This window comes from Anguilla anguilla, chromosome 13 (genome assembly GCF_013347855.1).
Source record: "Anguilla anguilla isolate fAngAng1 chromosome 13, fAngAng1.pri, whole genome shotgun sequence".
NCBI lineage: Eukaryota > Metazoa > Chordata > Actinopteri > Anguilliformes > Anguillidae > Anguilla > Anguilla anguilla.
The window spans coordinates 25085798-25100558 of record NC_049213.1 but is presented as its reverse complement, the minus strand read 5'-3'; positions in this window follow the sequence as shown (position 1 = coordinate 25100558).

The window sequence follows — 14761 nt, the reverse complement described above, 5'->3', positions numbered from 1 at the left end:
TTGGAAATGAGTAATACTTTTCAGATTTTACAGTTTTATAAATAATGTATAAGTCAATTTTTTTTAAATTATTTTTTATAAGCATTTAATTTGTTATAAGCACAAATGTGAAATGCCAACAGTATAACCTCATTACTGTGCCTACTTAGCACATAATGGCTGTCCATTTACTGTTCATTAACAAACAGCAAATATAGCAGAAAATAATAGCGGGGATAGTCCACACAGTGTGAGATATTCTCCATAGATAAGTGGTAATATAGTAAATGTTTCCAAACAGTATAATGTCGTGCTGAAAATAAAGTGGGATTGAAATTAAGAAGCAGTTGAAAGAAGCAAGTGAGGGAACTGGCAGCTCTGGTGGAGACATTTTCATCAGCCAACCTCCTCTCCATCAATCCATCATTTTATTACAATAGAATGAGTGAATGGCTCAGCTGAAAAGCTGAACTGAGGCCTGGAATGGTGTATTTCACATTTCTGCATTACGACCACCCTCAGGCTACGTATGAACAGCTAATTTTTTTCAGTCCTTAGTAGATATTGTGCTTGCATAATTTTCTTAATGTAAAGTGATGATGATGATGGTTATGATGATAATGAAGAGGATTACTGTGGTACTGTGGTACAACTGTGGTTGTTATAATTGCCTTCTTTTAAAAATTGAAAAGGGTCTTTAAAAATGTTAGGCTGCTGTGTTTTTACTAACGCACATTTTGAGCACTCCTGTAATCGAGTAGAAGCGCTGATTTTTGAGTTTCACTGGTTCAGTGGAAGCGAAGCGCAGCGAGAAAGCACAGAGAACGTCACTCAGACTTGCATGCCAGGGTAATGACACTCGTGTTGCTGAAGCACCATGGCGGGGAGCATTGCACAAACTCAGAGTACAAGATTGGGGAAGACAATGCAAGAAGAAAGAGTTTAAAAGAACCAGAATGCAAAAATAACAGTGAATCAGTCAAGGGTAGTGCTAAGAAAGAGAAAGATTTGAGGGCTGCAGTGTTTCAGTCTCTTTTTTTTTTTGTTTCTTTGTTTACAGATTCAGTTTCAATCGCTGCCTGCAGAACTTTTGCACAGACCCAAGGCCAGTGCTATCATTGCAGTTCATGCTGGACTGCTGTCCCCCGAGGCAGTCTCAGAACTGAAGCCAATTGTTCCCGACTGCTGAAGTCCCATGTTACACAGGCCTACAGTGCTGCGGCTCTTTAGCACTTCTGTCCATCCATGAACATGGCTCCCAGTCACAGGATGTGGAAAGCCTCTATGGAAGTACTGTACAAGGCTGTCTCAGGAAAGCACTGCACTGTAACATGTATCATGGATGAAAATGCACAAATAAAAATGAATGGTCGGATTTGCCTAATAAAATTATGGACAGTGGTTGCACACAATATTATAATGTGACTTCAACTGATTAATTACTTGTACTTGCATGCAGTATACTTAATATTGCGTGTAACCACTGTTCATGATTTAATTTATTTATTAAACAAGTCCAGCAATTTATTTTTTGAGCGCAGGAAGTAGTGTGCGTTTGTGTGTGTGTGTATGTGCTACATCTTTGTGTTTACAAATGGCTGTTTTCAGAACTGTTTCTCTCTGTACTTAGAATTCATAGAATTACATAAAAAAATATGAATGTTTATTAAGTTAGATTATTCAAAACAGCATTTTGATTGGCTTTGTGTGATGTATATGTTGGTACATGGACGTGTGTGTGTCTGTGGGGGTGTGTATATATGCATGTTGATGTGTGTGTGTTAGTCGAAATGATGAATGCTGTTACACTTGAGTGTGTGAGTTAACACCTAGGCAGTATGGATGGTCCTGTGCAGTGTGCACATGGCTCACTGTCACACACATCCTGAGCAATCAGGAACAACGTGCCAACAGAGCGGGAGCCTTGGAAACAAGCCATCTTCCATCAGCTAACCCAGAGGCAGCATAGACTGCTGTGGACATTTATACCCACGGAACTGTGGTGACCCTTTCATAAACTACAGATTTCAGCTGTGTGAGACAGTTTTACAGTACACTGAATGCATTGAATGCTGCAATGAATTTATGTTGCTCCACTTTGGTAAAAATTGTATGTAAAACCAGTGCACAGCTCACAAAAATGTTTTAATAGCAGCTTTTTTCACTTATGTAATTGATGAAATGTATTCTTTTTTGCAGCGTGGGCAGCAGGTATTGCACATCCAGCTCAGGATTAACCTGGCTGGCTGTGGTGCAAATGTCCCTGTTATTTTCTCACCATTTATTTAATCCTGCTTCGCTGCCAATGCTGCCTCTTTATGCATATCTGTCTGTCACCTCCTTTCATCTAGTCAGAAAGAGCTTTCCTTTAATTCCAGAGCAGCTCTCTACATTTTAGGGGAGAAGACGTGCACGAAAGCATCATGTTCCCTCCCAGGTTCTTGTGGGGGGGGGGGGGGGGGGGGCGGTTCAGCCTGCCGTCTGCTTCCCTGGCATCTCTTCTTTTCTAGCCTCCACCACTAATGGGGAAAACAGAGGATAAGGCCAGAGCAGCAGAGCCACTGACTGGAGGAATAAGCCCCTTTACTACCAATAAGGAATCCCAGCTTGGTCTTACAACCCATTCATATCTATTCAGCACATTTCCAGCACCTACACGGGATATATAAATAGCCACCCACACAAAGGAGAAATGAGAAATGAAAAATAGTAGAGAATAATGCAACATATTGCATTAAATGCGTTCACAAAATTTAAGAAAGAAAGGTTTTCTATAAACGTATGCTCGAAATACGTACAATATCGTTACTTGATGTTACTGTTTCACTAGAGAAAGAAAAATGGTAGATTTTTGTTCTGGTTCGAAATGATTGTAAAAATGTGAAGTGTGGAGTCGAATGGGTGGATATGAATGGGTTGTGAGACCAGGTTGGCAAACCCAAAGAAAGCTAAGTTTAGCTGCTTGATCCCTGAAAAATGGACAGTGTTCTCTCCATTCATCACCCTTCATCAATGCAGTGTTTATTTTCATGCATTATTGTATAGGTTTAGTGTGATGGCTACTCAAGCATTAGAAGCATGCGTTGTAAAAAAGAACACAGAGACTCGACTATCAAGCTGTTCACCGAAAACATTTACATGTAAGTCCATAATTGCGGCAGAATGACCCAAATGTTGTAGACAGTGCAACTACATGTGAAGTGACTAAAGACCCTTCATTGAAAACATTTCATTTATAACTGGCAAGAGAACTAGTAATACTGCAAAGTCAAACACATATTCTCCTTGATCAGAACAGAAACTTTTTTTCATTGAGTGAGGACCTATACCGTGATCTCCATAATGTTGACACATTCCCAACCTGGCTCTTTCAAACTTGCCACCTAGTCATCCCCTGATTTAATTGGCCAACAAATGTTCTCACCCTCTCTACCTTAGTTAATGTGTGATTGGCGTTCCGGTGCAAAATGGTTGCCATGCATCACCGAGGTGGGTGCTACACATGGGTGGTGGGTGAGGTGAGTTCCCACTCATCACTGTAAAGCACTGAGCATTCAGAAAAGTGCTATATAAATGCAATCATTCATTCATTCTAATACTGACAAATGCCAATAACTGACTCCAAAGGCAATCAAAAGCCTAGAATCAAGACTAGATACTGAAAGCTCTCTTATACTTGCACTAAAAAAGCAGCTGAACACAATCAGAATCAGAATGACCAATCAGAAACACCCGTGAAGCCATTTATCACAAAAATGATGGTGCCCTGAAATCGGGGTTATGTATAAAAAGTGCTGTAATTTCTACAAGGTGAGGACAAAATGTACAAAAATACCCTTTAATAAAATGATAGAGCCAACTCAAGAAAAAATATGTCTTTGTCTCAAACCATATGGAACTCATGGGATAGGTCATAAATGAACAATTAACAAAAAAGGAGAGTTATTGTTCTGATTTAGGATCATATATGGTTGACATTTGCAGTATTACCAGTTCTATTGCCATTTAAAAATAAAATGTTTCCATGTAATCTTTAGTCACTTCACATGTAATTACACTGTCTACAATGTTTGGGTCAAGTACCTCAAATTGCACTCAACCACAATTATGGACTTAAATGTTTTCAGGGAATAGTTTGTTAATACACTTGGGGAATGAGGGAGGCCCACCTTACACTTTACTTATATTTTGAGAAAATATTGATTTAAGTGTGCCTTTCCTTATTGTATTTCATATCATATAAATATATATAATTTTTATTTTATTTTATTTATTTATTTGCAGCTCTGCAGCTAGGTCAGTTGAGCTGACTTCGTGTGCAGTGTATAGGGAGAGGGTGGCCCTGGAGCTGAGGATAAACAATTGGAGAAAAACAGCAATTTCTGTCTGTCCTTGACATCTGTTCTTATTGGTGCTCTCTCTCTCTCTTGTGTGTGTCTCTCTGCTGTTTTATACCTACTCTTGTGGAGATCTGGCAGAGTTATAAATATTCGTATTTGGTCACATAGTCCCATAAGCATAGTCACGAGTTCAACCAAGCTATTTCTGAGCATTAAAACACTTGTGACAAGTGAAAAAGGCTTGGTTACTTTCTGAGCACTTTTGAGAGGAGTTTGGGAAATAAATTTAATAATGGAATCCTCACCACACTAACTTGGAAGCAGAACAGAACATTGCATTTTATAACATGTTATTTTTATTTCACAAGCAAATGTTAAGATGGAGAACTCTGGGTGTATATGTTACCTTATGTAAGTCGTACGTGCTTCCATGCATTGTAAACAGATGAGCTTCAATGCTTGGGAGATTTAGATTTTCATTTAGTCAGCTGGGATCCTTTGCCTTTTAAATCCCTCTGGGAATTTCTTTAATAAAATTTGCATGCAGTTTTCTTTAGCATGACGGTACTAAACAAATTTTAATTACTGGTGCATAGCAAATTTGAATATATATATATATATATACACATATAAAAATGTGAGATAAAAATGTGAAACACATCTTTAAAAGTGATCATACAAAGTCTGTTCTTCTCCTGAGCTTCCACAGCTGTGTCTACTGGGATTTTATTCTGGGCATGGCTCTGTTGACAAAGGTCTCTGTAGCTCTTATTGCTTTTCTTTCACTGGATCTCAGCTATTCAACTTAGTACCCTGAGAGTCCAGGGATAATTAGTTTACAGCAAATAATGGCACAGTTGTGCACAGTTTACACAATCATAAGGATTTTTTTTTTAAGTAGAGATACAATAGTTTCCTTCTACTGAGGATGTTGGGGTGTCACAGCCTTAAAAAGTGCCAGGATTTTATGAAAATGATTATTCTCTCAAAAGTCAAAGAGCAGGTATAATGTTGGCTATTAACATTGATAAACATATTTGCAAAGAACAGCAAAATAATGTGAAGAACTGCTTCACTGGCAGGTCTGATACTGCTGTGCTGCTGTCTTCCAGCATGTTTCTTACTGAGGGCAGTGTCTTAAGGTTCCATGCTCACAGGGAGTGGATTGAGATTTTAGTGATGGAGGCTGTTTATTAACAAAAATCGGAAAATAAAATGTTGCACATTTATGCAGTGCTTTTATCACGTTCTACACAGAAGCAATGTGATGCATTTAAAATTAGAACAAAAAAATGTATACAAGAATTTTAAACATCCTGGAAATTGGCAGTACTTCTGAACAGAACATCCACATGTCTGGGTTTGTGTTTGATTGTGCAGGAAATTGATTTGTGCAATTGATAAGACCAGCTGGAATAGATCAGAGAATTACTTGGTAAGGTTGAATGATACCTGCTGAGATATGATTGTGTATTTTGAATGACAACTACGGAAGTACACACCACCATCATGCGTTCACATAACATCAGTGATAATTAATTGACTCCATTTGCAAATTATCCATTGAATTATCCACTGGAATTTCAGTTCCTTTATGCATTGAAAAATAAAAAGCAGGTGCATTAACAAAAACCTACAAAATGAAATGATGAGTTTGTGACTTACTTATTAAAATCCTGAAAAATGACCTCCTTCATGTAATCCTTCTTATAATAAACACTAAAAAGTAAAAGCTATAATTTCAGACTTATAAGGCGGAGTTCACAAATTGAATTGCGTTAACAAATAAGACATAATTGAGATACCGTCGACTGGTAGCCATAGGCTGGGTTTGTATAAGTCAAATTACACCGCAAGGCTCCCATTCAATAATTTAACTCACCAAAGTTGGGGATGTTTCAGGCACACGGGCCCTTCATCAAACTGTTTCTGCATAACAGTATCTTATGAATAACATTCATATAATTGATCTAATGGTGCAAAAACACTAGTCCTCGCATAAAAACCATATATTCCTGATGCAGGAATATCAAAAAACTGATATGTGATGTAATAACTACCTCTGGAAACTACGCAAATTATACAAAGAATCATTCTTAGAGTATCATTGTCTCTTGTGATGTTAACTATTGAACTGGTAATAAGAGACTTTAATTGAGTTTCCATTAAGCTTTAGATCTAATTTTTATTTGATGTTTCCATTTAAATGTAGCCTTGAAAAATTATTCATTTCAATTATTCATCTTAATTAATTGTATCGCCGATCATCTGTTGCAGCTTGTGACATGTGCTGAATTTTAAAATATATATACTTTTATTTCTCTGTGTTGTGTTCAAACACATTGAATTGAATGTTCAAATGCCAAAAGGAAGCTTATGAAACGATTTTCTCTGTGAAGCACACAGCTCTGAAAGGTAAGAATGGGCTAGAACAGTCTGCTGGATTTGAAACTGAATTCCCATGTAATTATGTAATTGCCTCAGCTATGAATAAATCCTCTTCTGTCATTGTACTAAATTGATTTACAAAATGCTCACCCAAGTGATGGGTCTCTCTTCGCAGGCTGGTGCCTGTGCATTTTGTCAATCTCTCTCTCTGACTGTTATGATGCTTTCAGAGGACATATGAGCCCTGTTGTCAAGGAAACCAGTGGTCTGGAACAGCGTCTATATTGTGAAACTTTGATTCATCAATGACTGTCATCAATGGCAGTCTCAGAATCCTGCCAAGGCCATTTCTGATGAGATCTTAAAACTCAGAAATGAACTTGCATCACCATCTTGAGCAGCTCATGTCTAATTTGTGAAATGACTGTAGGAATGCACCATTCAAATTGGTGGGAAAGGAAGGTTTTTCACTGATCAAGAGAGTTATGAGGAATTATGAAACTGAAAGACTATGTGTCAAGAGATTTATTTAATTGTATTTCTATTTGTAGATTAAGCTATATTTTCCTTATCTCCTAGCCGCTTTTAAAATCCAAGCCAAATATTCAAAATATTATATGTTATTATACTTAATATATGTGGGAATAAGGTATCCATGTCATCATTTGTCCATTACACTTCTTCATGTGACAAGAAATAAAATATCCACATTACCCTATTGGTGCAATGGCTGTACACCCCTGAGAAAGAAAAAAAAAAAAACACTCTCTCCAAACCTATCGGGCACAGTTTGGTTTCTCTTATGGCCCAAGCCAAGCCAAGGACTGTAGTCTATAAATGACTTCCTCATAACCACCAGAGCAAACTGAAAAATAGTCCATTAATTTACTTTTTATTTGCAATAAAGAATGAAGATGGTGTTTGACTGTTCAGGGGGCAATGGGTTTTGGAACATGCAGCGATGAGTGATGGTAGCATGGCCTTTCATCGCTGTTGAGCACATGACCTGGCCCCCCCCTGAGGGGGCACAGATGGTCCCCGCCATATAGCGGGGTCCTCACGGCCCATCTCACTCACAGGACCCCCTCCTTCGGCTGCGACTGTCGAGCCTTGGATCCGGATTTATTCCCTTGGATCCGGCTCCCAGCAGGACAAGGCCCTTCTGGCACCGCCCCACTGTGGCCTCTTGCCTTCTGGGACAAGTCTGGCACTGGAACGGAATAATTTCTCTTTTGGCAGAGTCTGCCATCACTCCACCGTAATCTTGTGAGGCATCTCTGCAGCAAGGCTCTTTGCACTCTGATTAGGGTATGGTATAGGATATGGGTTGGGGTGAAGAGAAGGATGGGTGCAGCATACCTGGTGACAACCTCACACCTCCCACAAAGCAGTTGGTGCTCTCTGAGGCAAACTCCATTTCCATGGTAACCATGTCAAGGCAGACGAGCTGCCCCAATTATGTCAGATGTCATAACTGAAACGTCCCTTTGTTTCCGTGTTTGGTTTAAAGACAGGGATTTTGTCTTTTCACTGATGCAATGCCCCCTTATCAAATCTCAGGATCGCATTTTAGTCACTGTGCTCCTGTACAACTGTTCTTTCATTGAGGAGTTGTTTGTTAATTTGTTTTTTATTCTTCCTTTATATTTCATCATTTCCTATGTAGCTACCTGTCACATGCTCTTAACAACTGTGCCATCTGTTACTATTGTGAAATTTTCATTCTTCGAACATATTTTGGAATATTTTATAAAGTTGAAAGAAACAGTATAGCAGATGCATAACTGTCCACAGGTGTTTTAGTAAGCAAGTTCCTGTGGAATGAAACAAGCATGAATAATTATAAACGGGAAAATAAATAATGTATCATTCTTCATTTGTGCCCGCTTGATTAAATTATCATTTTTCTAGATGAAAAAGAGCCAGATAGTTCCTGGGGAAGCAGTATGATCAATGACAGGTGACTGTGCCTGAAGGCTGAAGCACTTGGAGTTTGGGATTCTATAGCAGTTTTTCAACTGGAGATACAGAATGACAGCAAATAGATGCATAAATGTCGAAGGACTGTTCAGAAACTGTCAAAACAACATGGGGTAGCTTGACAGCTGGCCCAGCACCTCCCAAATGGCGCATTGCTCCAATTCATACTCCAGAAATGACACCGGCATTGTGCTTGCTGAGAAATCTGACAGAGAAATTATAAATGTGCAACTTATGCTAGCATTCAACTACCCTTCACATACAGATAAATGCACATGACAGATGCAGTAAAGTTAATATATGAACTGTTTGCGATGAAAATCAGGAACAATTGTATTTAATAGTAAATTGTAGTTCAGGATATACAGTATGCACAGTAAATCAAATTATACATGTTGTAAGAAACCCGTCAGATACACCAAAGTATCTAAATGCCAAAGGAACACGTGTAGTCTTACCCGGTGCTATTGGAATGGGATTAATTTAATGTTATCTCAGTTATCTGACTCCAAAATAGTGTTTAAACCTTTCCTCTGTGCTAAAAGTTTTGCATAGAAGGAGGCTGCAAGTAATCCGCCAGTAGTGTGGCTCTATACGAATCAGTATCTATCATAGTTAGCAGGCATGGACATGCCTCTACCATATGTAGCCTGCATAGATACAATTGTGTATCTTGCTACGGCTCCAGTGTATTGGTGAGTGACTACATGGTGCAGATATCCTATGCTTATTAAAAGTTATATTTTTTGCAAGGGAATGAAAAGGTTTTGCGTTTGTACATGTCCGATTAGGGACCCTGTGAGTTACTTACTTAATTGACTTACCGAATTTATGACACTTTCTTCACAGCTGCCTCTGTGCAGCTCTCTCTCAAAGTGACAGGTATCTCTTTGTAGGCTGGTACCTGTGAGTTATTGAAGGGGTTTTTTCAAGCTCGCTCTCTCTCTCTCTCTCTCTCACTCTGTCTCTTTATTTACTCTTTTAATCACAGAAGAATATCACAGACCCATAATTATGAGATAAATGTGCCAAATATCCTATCACATTAAAACAACTACTCATGTAAAATCATGTAATTCTCTAACCATTCATATCATTCATGGGATCATCACTGGTAAAGATAATTCAGTGAGTCATGAAGCAAAATTGAGAGAGAGAGAGAGAGAGAGAGAGAGAGAGAGAGAGAGAGAGAGAGAGAGAGAGATATTTCTCATCTCTGGCCAATCCTAGTTGTTCTAATAAATTCCCATTTCAATTAAAGAACATAATTAAAGGTCACTGATTTAAGTAGGCTGCAATCAACACCAGATTTTGCTCTTTAATATCAAGCTAATTATAAAGTATATGAGATCCTGTAGGTCACACAGTTAACATATTCAACTCAATATATCAAAATTAAAAACAGGCCAGGACCTCATCAACATCAGCTGGTCTGTGTATTAGCACTCTTAGTACAATCAGCATGTCAACACATATTTTCCATAAAACTCTCATTCTGAAAGATGCCCAGATCTGTGAGAATGATTTTGTTGAGGTTTATATTAAATGTAGTAGGAGAGGTAACCATCAGTTTGACTGTGCCGCATGTATTAATAATAATAATAATAATAATAATAATAATAATAATAATATCCCTTTCAAACCTGCATTTCACATTTTATGCAAAACCTGCCAATTGCTTCCTCTACCCTCCAGCCCTGTATTGTGTCTCCTGACACTGGAAAATGTTCCACAAGATAGTCTGTCAGAGCAATAGCAATCTCCATAGGACATTTGCCCCCAAGCGGAGAATGTTCAATAAGCACAGATCCTTTGGGATGCGAGTCTGATCACAGCTGTGCCCCAGCAGCCAAGTGACATGAGACTAACCTGGCTCGTGGGAAACAAGTGCAGAGAAGTGATTAGGACGCCTTGCAACCAGCGCATTTTCTGCTCAGATCCCACCAGGGGACATTACTGTCACAACCCTTGACAAATTGAACACAACCTGAATCACTTTAGTAAATGAGAAATGGCGCTGTATAAACTGATAGAATACAGAAATCTATACGAGTGCTCCATAGACTCATTTGCACTTCACGAGAAAGCTATAAAGGAATGTATGGTCATTGCTCAATGATTGTGCCAAGTAAAACACACACACACACACACACACACACACACCCACACACACGCAAACACACACACACATACACACAAACTCATAGAGAGAGAGTTCAGCAGAATTTGCATGCTTTCAATATCTATCTTGACTCTGAAATTGGTGCAACTTATTATTTTAACAAATCTTTTCAAATACAAAATACACACACACACAAAGCAAAATCAGATTTTTTTTTATGTCCGATGCCTAATGATCATTTTGTTGCCATTTTTAAGGGGATAATAACAATTTCATCAAATGAAGATCAAATCAAGCATTCCACACAATCTATTCTGCCACATCCCTGGTGTTTAATGTGGTCTCATATAAAAAATGAACATTATATGCATAATCACAAGCTACGGTTATATTTTAAAGTGTTTAAATTTTCATTTTCATTTCTCATTTAAAGTGTTTAAATTAACATGTGAACTGCTTAAATTGCATGCTCTCAGGAAATTGTATGCATCTTAATCACACTGCAACAGAGATCTGAGAGAAAAACTGAGCCCAAGATGGACTGGAGGGGCAGAAAGTCAAGATGTCACCATGCTCAGACATGAACCCAGTACTGTGTGAGGGCCTTATTGTGTCCTGTGCCTGCTATTGATCCAGAGCAGGGTCATAGAAGGACAGCTGCTGACCTATCAAATTCTCTAGTCCCTCAGGGGGTAGTCACTTGTCTCGCTGGACCAGGTGGCAGTCCATTACAACATGCAGTCAATACTTTAATTTATTACTTTGTCCATACTCAGCAGTGCCTGTCAATTGCTCCTTTTGCACTTCATTAGTGTTTTGGAATGTGTGTACATGAAGCCCCACCCTCTCTATAATAAAGATAACAAAAATCATTTAATCAAATCCATCCTGTTTTTTTATTTTATTTTTACAAGCAACCAGTCAATGCAGACTTCAATTTGCTGTGAAAAAGGAACATCTCTTGACCTCATATACTGAATGTTTGATTAAGCGGCCTTGATAAATTGTTTTGGCAGGACAAGTGCAGTTTGCCTGTAATCAACATGATGCTGAGAGTCCTCCAGGCTCTTTTACAGGATTAGGGGGCTATAACTGCACCTGATTAACAATCATTGATGTCATTGGATCAATCAGTTGTTCCTGCTCTGCCTTACTCAAGACAGGCTGAATATATGAGGAGATGTACCACGGCCTATGTAGTCCAATGCATAGCAAAGATAATTCATAATATTTCAGTAACGCTTAATTCTGTACATAAAACTGACAGGTAAATGACAAAATGTGGCAGACCATACCGTGAATCCAAATATGTATCCCAAACTGGGAACTTGGTTTAGAAATCAGTAGTGTAGAGGAATGATTCTCAAGGAGAGGCACTGCTGGTGTACCACTGAGCACTGTAACCAGATTTGCTTCATCAAGAATTCAAATGTACGCATGTACATCAATGTAGAAAGAGCTGTGCTTTGTGAGAGAACTATGGCAGTACAATCTTGCGATCAGATCTCTTGTCAACTCAACTTGTCCAAGGAGTCCTTTACACAGTCTGTAGAAAGGAGTCTAACTTAACTTAAAGGCATCATCTCATTTTAAAAACATACAATATTTGTAAAAACTAGCTTTTTTCCATAGGGCACATACAGAAATTCAAACACAAGAGATTGTGTGGGCAATCTTATTGTATCTCAAAAACATTTTCCTGCTGGCAAAATTCAGAATAAATATTTTATGACTCAAAAGGTCTGTTTAGACAGTGGCAAACTGAATACTTTCTCCTCACCTAAATCTCTTTACCACCATCTCACTTGTAAATCTTCTTTTCAACACGATGGGAATTTTTCAAGTTCTTCAAAACAGTCAGGTGACAAAACGTTTAAATAATGGCAGGTCCTGCATCCTTGCTTTGTTTAAAATGTTGTCTGAATGCAGATGTACGAATGCAGCTAATGAAATGCTAATGCCTGTTCTTACCTTGGCCCAGAAACTTTGATCTATGAAGCACCTGTTTGGGGACTGAATCCCAGTCCCTCAGCCTCACTGACTTTTGTTTTAATAATTTAAAAAGGGGGGGGGGGGGGCACAGCAATATTCTTTCAGCGGCCCCAAACGCCATAGACGGCTAGGGATTCATCAGCCGACAATAAACACAGTCACAACTAATAAAAATAACAATAATAATGATAATAATTTGGGTTTCATTTGAAAAACATCTAAGCAGTATGTACAGTTATAGAAGGTAACCTGAGCTAAACCCCTATCAATGTTTAGCACCCTCCTGGGTGATGCACAGTAGCCACCACACATCTGCTGAGGTGAAGAGGGAGGGATTATTTAGTCAATTAAACTGGGCAGAAATGAAATGGCCATCAACTGTATGTCTGCTTATTACATTATGAATGCAGTTAAACATATAGTCCAGTATGTTCATCATTGATCATCGCAGTTAATAACTCAGAACTCCTAGTGCTTGTTTGATGCAGTGTACTCAATCAGGAATGGTCAGCTAGCCAGGTTGGCTACCTTCACTACCTGTCCTCTTGCTTACTACAAGATTCTTCCTTTTTCCTATTTCCCTAAACAATGTGCTTCCTCTTTCTTATAATGTCATAATAAAATATCCCCTGTGCATTGGTATTGTTCACTGATATTTACCTCCTGCAAGGAAATACAAAATTGCCGCAGTACAGACAGACTGCTTTTCTAAACTACTGGAATCAAATTTTACTTTTCAGGGTTTTACTGACAAGTCATTTCTCCTGAGGAATCTTTTACCAGGCCTGTACCCATGAGTTAAAAAATGTGATTTTTATTTATATTTGGCCAAGCAAAGGAACATAGACTCACTTACCATTCAGGTTATGTTCATATTTCACAAGGAAAAGTTCCAATGAGAGTGACAGCAGAAACCGCTGGACTCATTTAGAAGTCAATGCACAGGCTTGCATCTGCAAAACCCGGTTCTCTATTCCAGCCCCGCTACATTAATCTGATCGGAATCAGGCTCTTTTCAGTGTTACATTCTGGAGTTCCCTTTTCACAGCAAGAGCAAAATGTCCTCATTTACCATGTTATTTGCTTATCAGTAACACATCTGGTTTATGGTACATTCTGGTGTATGATGAAAAGTCAATATGTTTACTCTGGATGGGGAACAGACTTTTGTCTGTAACCACACCGAATGGGTTCTGATTGTAAAGGCTGTCCATGCTACCCTCATATTTCATTAAATAGGCTCAAGATTGCAATTCCACAGTATGTCTTTGATGTGAAAGAATAGGACCACAAGAACTATCCTTAACCTTGTTAATGAGATCTGACCCAAAACGATTGTTCTGCACAGTAAGTGTGAAATCAACTCTTACAGAGTTTATATGGGTCTCTGTTAGAGTAGAATTAACACTGTACATTTTACTGTATTGGTGATATGGATACCAGATTCAGGTAAATGCACATGCCAGGAAGTTAAAATCATTCACAACAATTTACTACAACCCCTGTCATTGAAATTAAATATTTTCTGTACCTGGATTTACATTGCTGTGCTTAAGTTACACCTTGGATTTACAAGAGCATTAGGCTAAACGCAGCATTTAATTAAAATTATTTGTTCTTATAAAGATTATGTTGATAATGATGATGATGCTTTTTTTTTTACACAACTACTACCACTACTGCTGCTTCTGCTACTATTACTACTACTATTTCTACTAAAGGCTACTTTTCTATACAGAAACAATATAATTGCATCCACGTAGATACTTGTATTTGTGCTGAAAAACACGTGCACAGCAGAGCTGTCAGAAGACTCATAACCACTCCTGGATAAGTATTTACTCAGTTTCCCTTTGTCTAATTATCTGAAACAATTCAGTGTAACAAATATGCAATGCTAAAGGAAATCAGGAGGGGGTCAAAAACTTTTTCACGGCACTGTATTATTCAATACTATTGA